The sequence below is a fragment of the Rattus norvegicus genome, chromosome X (genome assembly GCF_021556685.1).
Source record: "Rattus norvegicus strain SHRSP/BbbUtx chromosome X, alternate assembly SHRSP_T2T, whole genome shotgun sequence".
NCBI lineage: Eukaryota > Metazoa > Chordata > Mammalia > Rodentia > Muridae > Rattus > Rattus norvegicus.
Genome location: NC_141554.1, coordinates 77,674,820 through 77,688,750, shown reverse-complemented (window position 1 = coordinate 77,688,750; position 13,931 = coordinate 77,674,820). Strand labels below are relative to the sequence as shown.

Here is a 13,931-nt window from a genome sequence, read left to right as displayed (position 1 = left end):
ATGGATTTCTGTTTATTGAACCATCCCTGCATCCCTGGGATGAAACCTACTTGATCATGATGGATGATCATTTTGATGCATTCTTGAATTTGGTTTGTGAGAATTTTACTGAATGTTTTTACTTCGATATTCATGACAGAAATTGGTCTGAAGTTCTTTCTTTGTTGGGTTCTTGTGTGGTTTAGATATAAGAATAAATGTTGCTTCAATGAACAAATTTGGTGTTGTTACTTCTGTTTCTATTTTGTGAATATTTTGAAGAGTATCGGTATAAGGTCTTCATTGAAGGTCTGATAGAATTCTGCACTAAACCCATCTGGTCCTGGGCTCTTTTGGGTTGGGAGACTTTTAATAACTGCTTCTATTTATTTAGGAGTTACTGTACTATTTACATGGTTTATCTGATCCTGATTTAACTTTGATCCCTGGTATCTGTCTACAAAATTGTCCATTTCATCCTGATTTTCCAGTTTTGTTCAATATAGGCTTTTGTAGTAGGATCTGATGATTTTTTGAATTTCCTCAGATTCTGTTGTAATATCTCCCCTTTCATTTCTGATTTTGTTAATTTGGATACTCTCTGTGCCCTGTGTTAGTCTGGCTAAGGGTTTATCTATCTTGTTGATTTTCTCAAAGAACCAGCTCCTGGTTTTGTTGATTCTTTGTATAGTTCTTTTTGTTTCTACTTGGTTGATTTCAGCCCCGAGATTTATTATTTCCTGCCTTCTACTCCACTTGTGTATATTTGCTTCCCTTTGTTCTAGAGCTTTTCTTGGGTGTGCTGTCAAGCTGCTAGTATATGCTCTGTCCAGTTTCTTTTTGCAGGCACTCAGAGCTATGAGTTTTCCTCTTAGCACTGCTTTCATTGTGTCCCATAAGTTTGGGTATTTTGTGCCTTCAGTTTCATTAAATTCTAAAAAGTCTTCAATTTTCTTCTTTATTTCTTCCTTGACCAGGTTATCATTGAGTAGAACATTGCGCACCTTCCATGTATATGTGGGCTTTCTGTCATTTTTCTTAGTATTGAAGACCAGCCTTAGTCTGAGGTGATTTGATAGGATGCATGGGGTTATTTCAATCTTCTTGTGTCTGTTGAGGACTGTTTGTGACCAATTATATGGTCAGTTTGGAGAAGGTACCATGACGTGGTGAGAAGAAGGTATAGTCTTTTGTTTTAGGATGAAATGTTCCATAAATATCTGTTAAACTCATTTGATTCATAACTTCTGTTAGTTTCTCTATGTCTCTGTTTAGTTTCTGTTTCTATGATCTTTACATTGATGAGAGTGGCGTGTTGAGATCTTCCACTCTTATTGTGTGAGGTTCAATGTGTGCTTTGAGCTTTAGTAATGTTTCTTTTATGAATGTAAGTGCCCTTGCATTTGTAGCATAGATATTCGGGATTAAGGGTTCATGTTGGTGGATTTTTCCTTTGATGAATATGAAGTGTCATTCTTTATCTTTTTTGATAACTTTTGGTTGTAAGTCAATTTTGTTGGATATTAGAATGGCTACTCCAGCTTGTTTCTAGGACCATTTGCTTGGAAAGTTGTTTTCCAGCCTTTTACTCTGAGGCTTTGTCTGTCTTTATGACTGAGGTGTGTTTCCTGTATGCAGCAAAATGCTGGGTCCTCTTTATGTATCCAGTCTTTTAGTCTATGTCTTTTTCTTGGGGAACTGAGTGCATTGCAGTTAAGAGATATTAAGGAATAGTCATTGTTGTTTCCTGATATTTTTGTTGTTAGAAGTGGAATTATATTTGTGTGACTCTCTTCTTTTAGGTTTGTTGCAAGTAGATTACTTTCTTGCTTATTCTAAGGTGTAGTTTCCCTCCTTGTTTTGGAGTTTTTCATCTATTATTCTCTATAGGGCTGGATTTGTGAAAAGATACTGTTTAAAGTTGGTTTTGTCACGGAATATGTTTGTTTCTGCATCTTTGTTAATTTAGAGTTTTGCTGGATATAGTAGGCTGGGTTGGCATTTGTGTTCTCTTAAGAGGCTTTTATGACATTTGCCCAGTATCTTCTGACTTTCCTACTCTCTGGTGAGGAGTCTGGTGTAATTCTGATAGGTCTGCCTTCATATGTTACTTGACCTTTTTCCCTCAATACTTTTAATATTCTTTCTTTGTTTTCTGAATTTGGTGTTTTAACTATTGTGTGACAGGAGGAATTTCTCTTCTGGTCCAAACTATTTGGAGTTCTGTAGGCTTCTTGTATGTTTATAGGCATCTCTTTCTTTAGGTTAGGGGCGTTTTCTTCTCTAATTTTGTTGAAGATATTTACTGGCCCTTTAAGTTGGGAATCTTCACTCTCTTCTATACCTATTATCCTTAGGTTTGATCTTCTCATTGTGTCCTGGATTTCCTGGATGTTTTGGGCTAGGAGCTTTTTGCGTTTTACATTATCTTTGATGGTTCTGTCAATGTTTCTATGGTATTTTCTGCCCCCAAGAATCTCCCTTCTATCTCTTGTATTCTGTTGGTGATACTTGCATCTATGACTCCTGATCTCTTCCCTAGGCTTTCTATCTCCAGAGTTGTCCCCTTTGTTCTTTCTTTATTGTTTCTATTTCCATTTTTAGATCCTGGATAGTTTTGTTCAATTTCTTCACCTGTTTGGTTGTGTTTTCCTATAATCCTTTCAGGGATTTTTTTTTTCCTCTTTAAGGGCTTCTACTTGTTTACCTGTGTTCTCTTGTATTTCTTTAAGGGAGTTATCTTTCTCCTTCTTAAAGTCCTCTATCGTCATCATGAGATGTGATTTTAAATCCAAATATTTATTGCTTTTACAGTCTGTTAGGATATCCAGTATTTGCTTTGGTGAGAGAACTGGGTTCTGATGATGCCAGGTAGTCTTGGTTTCTGTTGCTCAGGTTCCTGAGCTTGCCTCTCACAATCTGGTTGTCTCTGGTGTTACCTGTTCTTGCTGTTTCTGAGAGTGGCTTGGTCCTGTTGTAAGCCTGTCTGTCAGCACTCCTGGAGACCTGCTTTCTCCCAGCTGGATCTGGGTACAAAAAGCTGTGGAACCAGGTCAGCTCCAGGTGCAGGCAGAAACCGGAAGGGTCTTGTCCCAAACTGCTTCTGTGTTCGTGTGTCCTGAGGCCTCCAAGCAGGTCCCTCGGAGCAGAAGTGGTGGTCTTACCTCAGCTCTCAAGTTGAGAATCCTCCTGGTGACTGGCTTACAGCTCTAGGTGCAGGCAGAAACCAGAAGTGTCCTCCCCTGACTTCTCCTAGGTTCCTGTGTCCAGAGGGCTTTATGCAGGTTCCTCTTGGGCCAGGAATGTGAGCAGAAGTGGCGGTCTCCCCTGAGCTCTCAGGATTGTCCACACTTCTGAGAGTCCAGCTCTCTACCCCACTTGATTTGGGTACAGAGAGCTGTGGGACCGGGTTAGCTCCAGGCATAGGCAGAAACTGCTCAATGAATTTTTAATATGGGTCTATGATTTATTTGATTAAATGCCCCAACGTGAACTTAAAAATCAAAAATTAATTTTGTTCTCTATATTAATAAACATTAGAACTTCAGGAAGTACAATCCTACGGTCTTGAGTGCTCAATATATTTGAATATGGTTATTGAGAGAATCAAAAATATTACTCTGACAAATTAAAATTGTTCTTTGTTTTGCTAAATGTCCAAAATCTATGATTAGAAATTTAAGGACAACCACATTTTAAAATGTATTTGCTGTCTAGTATTGTCAGATTTATTGAGATATGATTTATGAAAACTTAGACACCCAAATTAAGTATTCAGGTTGATGACATTTGAAATATATAAATAATGATGTAAATACCACCATAATGAAAGTATAAAATATCAACATTATCTCAAATTATTCCATCTGCCCCATTTGCAAACAATCCTTTCCTCCCTCTGGCCACCACTGACTTTATTTTTTTGTCCCATACAATTTAATCTTTTTCTCATGCTATAGAAATTGAAGCGGGGCTGGGGATTTAGCTCAGTGGTAGAGCGCTTACCTAGGAAGCGCAAGGCCCTGGGTTCGGTCCCCAGCTCCGAAAAAAAAGAAAAAAAGAAAAAAAAAGAAATTGAAGCATACAATGTGTAATCTTCGACATTTGCCATCCTCGTAGTATTCCATTTAGGATTCCTCCACGGAGCTGTATATATAAAGTTTCTTGCTTTCTATTGCTGATTAGTAGTGCACATTACAACTGTACCACAAATCAGTCTTTCGCTCACTAGCTTATGTCCATTTGACTTTTTTTCCAGTTTTGAGCTATACTGAATGGAGCTGAGAAAAAAAATACATGTACATGGATGTGGACAGTGGTAGAGTACAGTTGCCATGTGCTATGATTTCCAGGACCATTAAAAATTTGAAAAATATGCCTTTGTGGGAATATGTCTTGATTTTTCTTGTTAAATACTGAGGAGTAAGATTTTGGGCTCATGTGATGTGTTTAATTGAATAAGGAACTATCAGAGTGTTTACTTCTGTGGTTCTACCCCTTTTGCTTCCCTACCATTGTATATGGCAATTCTAGCTGGTATAAATCCTCCCTGTCACTCATCCTCATTTTTAGTTTTATTAGTTTTTTTTTTAAATCATTCTACTGTGCATAAAGCAATGTCTCCTTGTGACTTTGCTTTGTGGCTCTGTAATGACCGCTGATAGCAATCATCTTTTCACATATCTCACTGCCATCTAACTCTTTAGGGGAAAGTATCTGGTTAAGTCTTTTGCCCATTTTATTGATTTGCGAAAAATCTTTACATGTCTGGGCACAGGTTGTGGTTTTCAAACAATTTGTTTTTCTTTCCATACCACACAATTAAGATCAATGAGAGGGTGTTGCCAGGAAGGATCTTTCTATATAAGAAAAACAAGTCTGAGGAAGTTTTTTGGCAATAAGATGTGTTGAGTCCCCTAGGCATTGATCGATTCTGTATTACTTCAGCTATTCAAACAATAGCTAGGCAACTGGTTATTAAAGGTGTTGTAAAGAAGACATGAGTGTTTTCTACACCACTGTGCCAAATAGCATCCCAGATGCCGTTAAACTTTGAAATTTAATGATATTAAAATAAAGTCAGCACCATGTACTCGAGAAAGATTCATAGGTTCAATCAACAAAAGGTAATACATTGTAAGGGGACCAACCTGTGCTTGCTAGTGTTCCTGTCACTCCAGAGAGAATCGATCTGTAAATCCCTAGCTGCTATGTAGACAACAGGTAATCTTTGCTTCCCTTTAAAGTCTGCTGTGAATAGTCCTGACAGTGCTGAATCAATGGATTCCCTTAATTCAAATTGTACATGCAGAATAATGATATTCCAATTATCTACTTGGAGCTATGAGGGAAGCCAAAGACTGTTACCCAAAAGATTAGCCCTGTATGTTCCTATGTCCCCTACATGAATGAATCAATGAAAGACTGCTCAGCACCAAGTAGAGGACTAGAAACAAGCCTTTTTCTTCATTTTTTTTATTTTTTTTATTAACTTGAGTATTTCTTATATACATTTCGAGTGTTATTCCCTTTCCCGGTATCCGGGCAAACATCCCCCTCCCCCCTCCCCTTCCTTATGGGTGTTCCCCTCCCAACCCTCCCCCCATTGCTGCCCTCCCCCCACCAGTCTAGTTCACTGGGGGTTCAGTCTTAGCAGGACCCAGGGCTTCCCCTTCCACTGGTGCTCTTACTAGGATATTCATTGCTACCTATGGGGTCAGAGTCCAGGGTCAGTCCATGTATAGTCTTTAGGCAGTGGCTTAGTCCCTGGAAGCCCTGGTTGCTTGGCATTGTTGTACATATGGGGTCTCGAGCCCCTTCAAGCTCTTCCAGTTCTTTCTCTGATTCCTTCAACGGGGGTCCTATTCTCAGTTCAGTGGTTTGCTGCTGGCATTCGCCTCTGTATTTGCTATATTCTGGCTGTGTCTCTCAGGAGCAATCTACACTTTTTCTTCATCTTTAACAAGCCATGGCCTTTCTTCCAGTAAAGTCTGTGTAATTCTTATTAACATCTTTTAAAATATAAACCACCAAGAGTTAATAAAAAAAGGGAGAACTATATATTCAGTTATTTGAATATGTCAGACGTATCAATGCATTGAAATATAATACTCATAAACACTTTGTGATACAAGCATTTTATGCGTGTATTATAAATGCTGTTTTTCAATACATCTAAATATATTTTGTATTTATTACATACATGCATATTCATATGTACATATCTATGGCTAACTGGCTTCTCAAGGACACATAATTTGGAAGGGATATTTTGTGATATATGGCATGAGAGTCTTATGGGTATATATGACTATGGCTGTGGGCACATACGTACCACCGCAAATGTATGAACATCAAAGGACAAGTTTTAACCGGCAGTCCGCCTTTCCACCTTGTTTGAGGCATGCACTTAAACCATGCTAGCTGATGGAATGTGGAGATGGATGCCTCTGAAATAAAGAGCACCTGATGCTGTACAGGACTGAGGTTTGGTTCACAGCACCCATATCCAGTGTCTCCCAGTAACTCAAGTTCCACATGATCTCCCCTGGTCTCTGGGGGAACCTGAATACATGTGGTACATATACAAACACACAAGCATGTGTGTGCGCGCACGCACACACACACACACACACACACACACACACACACGAAATACATCTTTCTTTTTTTTTTCTTTTTACTTTTTTTTTATTGGATATTTTAGGTATTTACATTTCTAATGTTATCCCCTTTCCCTCCTCTCCCATACCCCTCCCCCAGCTTCTATGAAGATGTTCCCACTCCCACCCACCCAATCCCACCTCATCATCCTGGCATTCCCCTACACTTGGGAAAAGAGCCTTCATGAGAACAAGGGTTTCTACTCCTAGAGAGTAGCACTGTCTGGCTATTCTCTGCTATATATCAGCTGGAGCTATTGGTCCCTCCCTTGTGTACGCATTGGTTGGTGGTTTAGTCCCTGGGAGTTCTGGTTGGTTGATATTGCAACCTTTGGTGTTGCAAACCCCTTCAGCTCCTTCAGTCTTTTCTCTAACTCCTCCATTGGACTCCCTGTGCTCAGTCCTATGGTTAGCTGCAAGCATCCTCATCTCTATCAATAGGGCTCTGGCAGAGCCTCTCAGGAAACATTCATACCAGGCTCCTGTCAGCAAGTACTTCTTGGCTTCAGTAATAGTAACTGAGTTTGGTAGCCACATATGGGATAGATCACCAGGTTGTGCAGTCTTTGGATGACCTTTCCTTCAGTCCCTGCTCCACTCTGTCCCTGTATTTCCTCCCATGAGTATTTTGTTCTCCCTTCTAAAAAGGACTGAAGCATCCACATTTTGGTCTTCCTTCTTCTTGAGCTTCACGTGGTCTGTGAATTGTATCTTGGGTATTCCAAGCTTTTGGGCTAATATTCACTCATGAGTGAGTGTATACCATGCAAGTTCTTTCGAGACGGGGTTACCTCACTCAGGGTGATATTCTCTAGTTCCATCCATTTGCCTATGAATTTCATGAAGTCATTGTTTTTAATAGCTGAGTAGTACTCCATTGTGTAATTATGCCACATTTTCTGTATCCATTCTTCTGTTGAAGGACATCTGGGTTCTTTCCATCTTCTGTCTATTATAAATAAGGCTGCTATGAACACAATGGGGCATGTGTCCTTGTTATATGTTGGAGCATCTTTTTGTTATATGCACAGGAGTGGGTAGCTAAGTACTCAGGTAGTACTATGTCCTGTTTTCTGAAGAACCTCCAGACTGATTTCCAGAGTGGCTGTAGCAGCTTGTACTCCCAACAACAATGGAGGAGTGTTCTTCTTTCTCCACATCCTCACCAGCATCTGCTGTCACCTGAGTTTTATTTTTTAATTTTTTTTTATTAACTTGAGTATTTCTTATATACATTTCGAGTGTTATTCCCTTTCCCGGTTTACGGGCAAACATCCCCCTCCCCCCTCCCCTTCCTTATGGGTGTTCCCCTTCCAACCCTCCCCCAATTGCCGCCCTCCCCCCATAGACTAGTTCACTGGGGGTTCAGTCTTAGCAGGACCCAGGGCTTCCCCTTCCACTGGTGCTCTTACTAGGATATTCATTGCTACCTATGGGGTCAGAGTCCAGGGTCAGTCCATGTATAGTCTTTAGGTAGTGGCTTAGTCCCTGGAAGCTCTGGTTGCTTGGCATTGTTGTACTTTTGGGGTCTCGAGCCCCTTCAAGCTCTTCCAGTTCTTTCTCTGATTCCTTCAATAGGGGACCTATTCTCAGTTCAGTGGTTTGCTGCTGGCATTCGCCTCTATATTTGCTGTATTCTGGCTGTGTCTCTCAGGAGCGATCTACATCCGGCTCCTGTCGGTCTGCACTTCTTTACTTCATCCATCTTGTCTAATTGGGTGGCTGTATATGTATGGGCCACATGTGGGGCAGGCTCTGAATGGGTGTTCCTTCAGTCTCTGTTTTAATCTTTGCCTCTCCCTTCCCAGCCAAGGGTATTCTTTTTCCTCATTTAAAGAAGGAGTGAAGCATTCACATTTTGATCATCCGTCTTGAGTTTCGTTTGTTCTAGGGATCTAGGGTAATTCAAGCATTTGGGCTAATAGCCACTTATCAATGAGTGCATACCATGTATGTCTTTCTGTGATTGGGTTAGCTCACTCAGGATGATATTTTCCAGTTCCAACCATTTGCCTACGAATTTCATAAACTCGTTGTTTTTGATAGCTGAGTAATATTCCATTGTGTAGATGTACCACATTTTCTGTATCCATTCCTCTGTTGAAGGGCATCTGGGTTCTTTCCATTTTCTGGCTATTATAAATAAGGCTGCGATGAACATAGTGGAGCACGTGTCTCTTGTATATGTTGAGGCATCTTTTGGGTATATGCCCAAGAGAGGTATAGCTGGATCCTCAGGCAGATCAATGTCCAATTTTCTGAGGAACCTCCAGACTGATTTCCAGAATGGTTTTACCAGTCTGCAATCCCACCAACAATGGAGGAGTGTTCCTCTTTCTCCACATCCTCGCCAGCATCTGCTGTCACCTGAGTTTTTGATCTTAGCCAATCGCACTGGTGTGAGGTGAAATCTCAGGGTTGTTTTGATTTGCATTTCCCTTATGACTAAAGATGTTGAACATTTCTTTAGGTGTTTCTCAGCCATTCAGCATTCCTCAGCTGTGAATTCTTTGTTTAGCTCTGAACCCCATTTTTTAATAGGGTTATTTGTTTCCCTGCGGTCTAACTTCTTGAGTTCTTTGTATATTTTGGATATAAGGCCTCTATCTGTTGTAGGATTGGTAAAGATCTTTTCCCAATCTGTTGGTTGCCGTTTTGTCCTAACCACAGTGTCCTTTGCCTTACAGAAGCTTTGCAGTTTTATGAGATCCCATTTGTCGATTCTTGATCTTAGAGCATAAGCCATTGGTGTTTTGTTCAGGAAATTTTTTCCAGTGCCCATGTGTTCCAGATGCTTCCCTAGTTTTTCTTCTATTAGTTTGAGTGTGTCTGGTTTGATGTGGAGGTCCTTGATCCACTTGGACTTAAGCTTTGTACAGGGTGATAAGCATGGATCGATCTGCATTCTTCTACATGTTGCCCTCCAGTTGAACCAGCACCATTTGCTGAAAATGCTATCTTTTTTCCATTGGATGGTTTTGGCTCCTTTGTCAAAAATCAAGTGACCATAGGTGTGTGGGTTCATTTCTGGGTCTTCAATTCTATTCCATTGGTCTATCTGTCTGTCTCTGTACCAATACCATGCAGTTTTTATCACTATTGCTCTGTAATACTGCTTGAGTTCAGGGATAGTGATTCCCCCTGAAGTCCTTTTATTGTTGAGGATAGCTTTAGCTATCCTGGGTTTTTTGTTATTCCAGATGAATTTGCAAATTGTTCTGTCTAACTCTTTGAAGAATTGGATTGGTATTTTGATGGGGATTGCATTGAATCTGTAGATTGCTTTTGGTAAAATGGCCATTTTTACTATATTAATCCTGCCAATCCATGAGCATGGGAGATCTTTCCATCTTCTGAGGTCTTCTTCAATTTCTTTCCTCAGTGCCTTGAAGTTCTTATTGTACAGATCTTTTACTTGCTTTGTTAAAGTCACACCGAGGTACTTTATATTATTTGGGTCTATTATGAAGGGTGTCGTTTCCCTAATTTCTTTCTCGGCTTGTTTCTCTTTTGTATAGAGGAAGGCAACTGATTTATTTGAGTTAATTTTATACCCAGCCACTTTGCTGAAGTTGTTTATCAGCTTTAGTAGTTCTCTGGTGGAACTTTTGGGATCACTTAAATATACTATCATGTCATCTGCAAATAGTGATATTTTGACCTCTTCTTTTCCGATCTGTATCCCTTTGATCTCCTTTTGTTGTCTGATTGCTCTGGCTAGAACTTCAAGAACTATATTGAATAAGTAGGGAGAGAGTGGGCAGCCTTGTCTAGTCCCTGATTTTAGTGGGATTGCTTCAAGTTTCTCTCCATTTAGTTTAATGTTAGCAACTGGTTTGCTGTATATGGCTTTTACTATGTTTAGGTATGGGCCTTGAATTCCTATTCTTTCCAGGACTTTTATCATGAAGGAGTGTTGAATTTTGTCAAATGCTTTCTCAGCATCTAATGAAATGATCATGTGGTTCTGTTCTTTCAGTTTGTTTATATAATGGATCACGTTGATGGTTTTCCGTATATTAAACCATCCCTGCATGCCTGGGATGAAGCCTACTTGATCATGGTGGATGATTGTTTTGATGTGCTCTTGAATTCGGTTTGCCAGAATTTTATTGAGTATTTTTGCGTCGATATTCATAAGGGAAATTGGTCTGAAGTTCTCTTTCTTTGTTGTGTCTTTGTGTGGTTTAGGTATAAGAGTAATTGTGGCTTCGTAGAAGGAATTCGGTAGGGCTCCATCTGTTTCAATTTTGTGGAATAGTTTGGATAATATTGGTATGAGGTCTTCTATGAAGGTTTGATAGAATTCTGCACTAAACCCGTCTGGACCTGGGCTCTTTTTGGTTGGGAGACCTTTAATGACTGCTTCTATTTCCTTAGGAGTTATGGGGTTGTTTAACTGGTTTATCTGTTCCTGATTTAACTTCGATACCTGGTATCTGTCTAGGAAATTGTCCATTTCCTGAAGATTTTCAAATTTTGTTGAATATAGGTTTTTATAGTAAGATCTGATGATTTTTTGAATTTCCTCTGAATCTGTAGTTATGTCTCCCTTTTCATTTCTGATTTTGTTAATTTGGACACACTCTCTGTGTCCTCTCGTTAGTCTGGCTATGGGTTTATCTATCTTGTTGATTTTCTCAAAGAACCAACTTTTGGTTCTGTTGATTCTTTCTATGGTCCTTTTTGTTTCTACTTGGTTGATTTCAGCTCTGAGTTTGATTATTTCCTGCCTTCTACTCCTCCTGGGAGTATTTGCTTCTTTTTGTTCTAGAGCTTTTAGGTGTGCTGTCAAGCTGCTGACATATGCTCTTTCCTGTTTCTTTCTGCAGGCACTCAGCGCTATGAGTTTTCCTCTTAGCACAGCTTTCATTGTGTCCCATAAGTTTGAGTATGTTGTATCTTCATTTTCATTAAATTCTAAAAAGTTTTTAATTTCTTTCTTTATTTCTTCCTTGACCAGGTTATCATTGAGTAGAGCATTGTTCAATTTCCACGTATATGTGGGCATTCTTCCCTTATTGTTATTGAAGACCAGTTTTAGGCCGTGGTCGTCCGATAGCACGCATGGGATTATTTCTATCTTTCTGTACCTGTTGAGGCCCGTTTTTTGACCAATTATATGGTCAATTTTGGAGAAAGTACCATGAGGAGCTGAGAAGAAGGTATATCCTTTTGCTTTAGGATAGAATGTTCTATAAATATCCGTTAAGTCCATTTTGCTCATGACTTCTCTTAGTCTGTCTACATCACTGTTTAATTTCTGTTTCCATGATCTGTCCATTGATGAGAGTGGGGTGTTGAAATCTCCCACTATTATTGTGTGAGGTGCAATGTGTGTTTTGAGCTTTAGTAAGGTTTCTTTTACGTATGTAGGTGCCCTTGTATTTGGGGCATAGATATTTAGGATTGAGAGTTCATCTTGGTTGATTTTTCCTTTGATGAATATGAAGTGTCCTTCCTTATCTTTTTTGATGACTTTTAGTTGAAAATTGATTTTATTTGATATTAGAATGGCTACTGCAGCTTGCTTCTTCTGACCATTTGCTTGGAAAGTTGTTTTCCAGCCTTTCACTCTGAGGTAGTGTCTGTCTTTGTCTCTGAGGTGTGTTTCCTGTAGGCAGCAGAATGCAGGGTCCTCGTTGCGTATCCAGTTTGTTAATCTATGTCTTTTTATTGGGGAGTTGAGGCCATTGATATTGAGAGATATTAAGGAATAGTGATTATTGCTTCCCGTTATATTCATATTTGGATGTGAGGTTATGTTTGTGTGCTTTCATTCTCTTTGTTTTGTTGCCAAGACGATTAGTTTCTTGCTTCTTCTAGGGTATAGCTTGCCTCCTTATGTTGGGCTTTACCATTTATTATCCTTTGTAGTGCTGGATTTGTAGAAAGATATTGTGTAAATTTTGTTTTGTCATGGAATATCTTGGTTTCTCCATCAATGTTAATTGAGAGTTTTGCTGGATACAGTAACCTGGGCTGGTATTTGTGTTCTCTTAGGGTCTGTATGACATCAGTCCAGGATCTTCTGGCCTTCATAGTTTCTGGCGAGAAGTCTGGTGTGATTCTGATAGGTCTCCCTTTATATGTTACTTGACCTTTTTTCCTTACTGCTTTTAATATTCTTTCTTTATTTTGTGCGTTTGGTGTTTTGACAATTATGTGACGGGAGGTGTTTCTTTTCTGGTCCAATCTATTTGGAGTTTTGTAGGCTTCTTGTATGTCTATGGGTATCTCTTTTTTTAGGTTAGGGAAGTTTTCTTCTATGATTTTGTTGAAGATATTTACTGGTCCTTTGATCTGGGAGTCTTCACTCTCTTCTATACCTATTATCCTTAGGTTTGATCTTCTCATTGAGTCCTGGATTTCCTGTATGTTTTGGACCAGTAGCTTTTTCTGCTTTACATTATCTTTGACAGTTGAGTCAATGATTTCTATGGAATCTTCTGCTCCTGAGATTCTCTCTTCCATCTCTTGTATTCTGTTGGTGAAGTTTGTATCTACAGCTCCTTGTCTCTTCTTTTGGTTTTCTATATCCAGGGTTGTTTCCATGTGTTCTGTCTTGATTGCTTCTATTTCCATTTTTAATTCCTTCAACTGTTTAATTGTGTTTTCCTGGAATTCTTTCAGGGATTTTTTTGATTCCTCTCTGTAGGCTTTTACTTGTTTATTAATGTTTTCCTGTGCTTCCCTAAGTGTGTTCATGTCTTTCTTGAAGTCCTCCAGCATCATGATCAAATATGATTTTGAAACTAGATCTTGCTTTTCTGGTGTGTTTGGATATTCCATGTTTGTTTTGGTGGGAGAATTGGGCTCCGATGATGGCATGTAGTCTTGGTTTCTGTTGCTTGGGTTCCTGCGCTTGCCTCTCGCCATCAGATTATCTCTAGTGTTACTTTGTTCTGCTATTTCTGACAGTGGCTTGACTGTCTTATAAGCCTGTGTGTCAGGAGTGCTGTAGACCTGTTTTCCTCTCTTTCAGTCAGTTATGGGGACAGAGTGTTCTGCTTTCGGGCGTGTAGTTTTTCCTCTCTACAGGTCTTCAGCTGTTCCTGTGGGCCTGTGTCTTGAGTTCACCAGGCAGCTTTCTTGCAGCAGAAAATTTGGTCTTACCTGTGGTCCCGAGGCTCAGGTTTGCTCGTGGGGTGCTGCCCAGGGGCTCTCTGCAGCGGCAGCAACCAGGAAGACCTGTGCCGCCCCTTCCGGGAGCTTCAGTGCACCAGGGTTCCAGATGGTCTTTGGCTTTTTCCTCTGGCGTTCGAGATGTGTGTGCAGGGAGCAGTCTCT

General features: G+C 39.8%; 1 protein-coding gene across 2 annotated transcripts in view; it reads left to right on the top strand.

Annotated features, from left to right (window-relative positions):
* The window catches only part of Zdhhc15 (zDHHC palmitoyltransferase 15), a 136,705-nt gene that overhangs the window by 43,358 nt on the left and 79,416 nt on the right, over nucleotides 1-13,931 (top strand). The window lies entirely within an intron of this gene.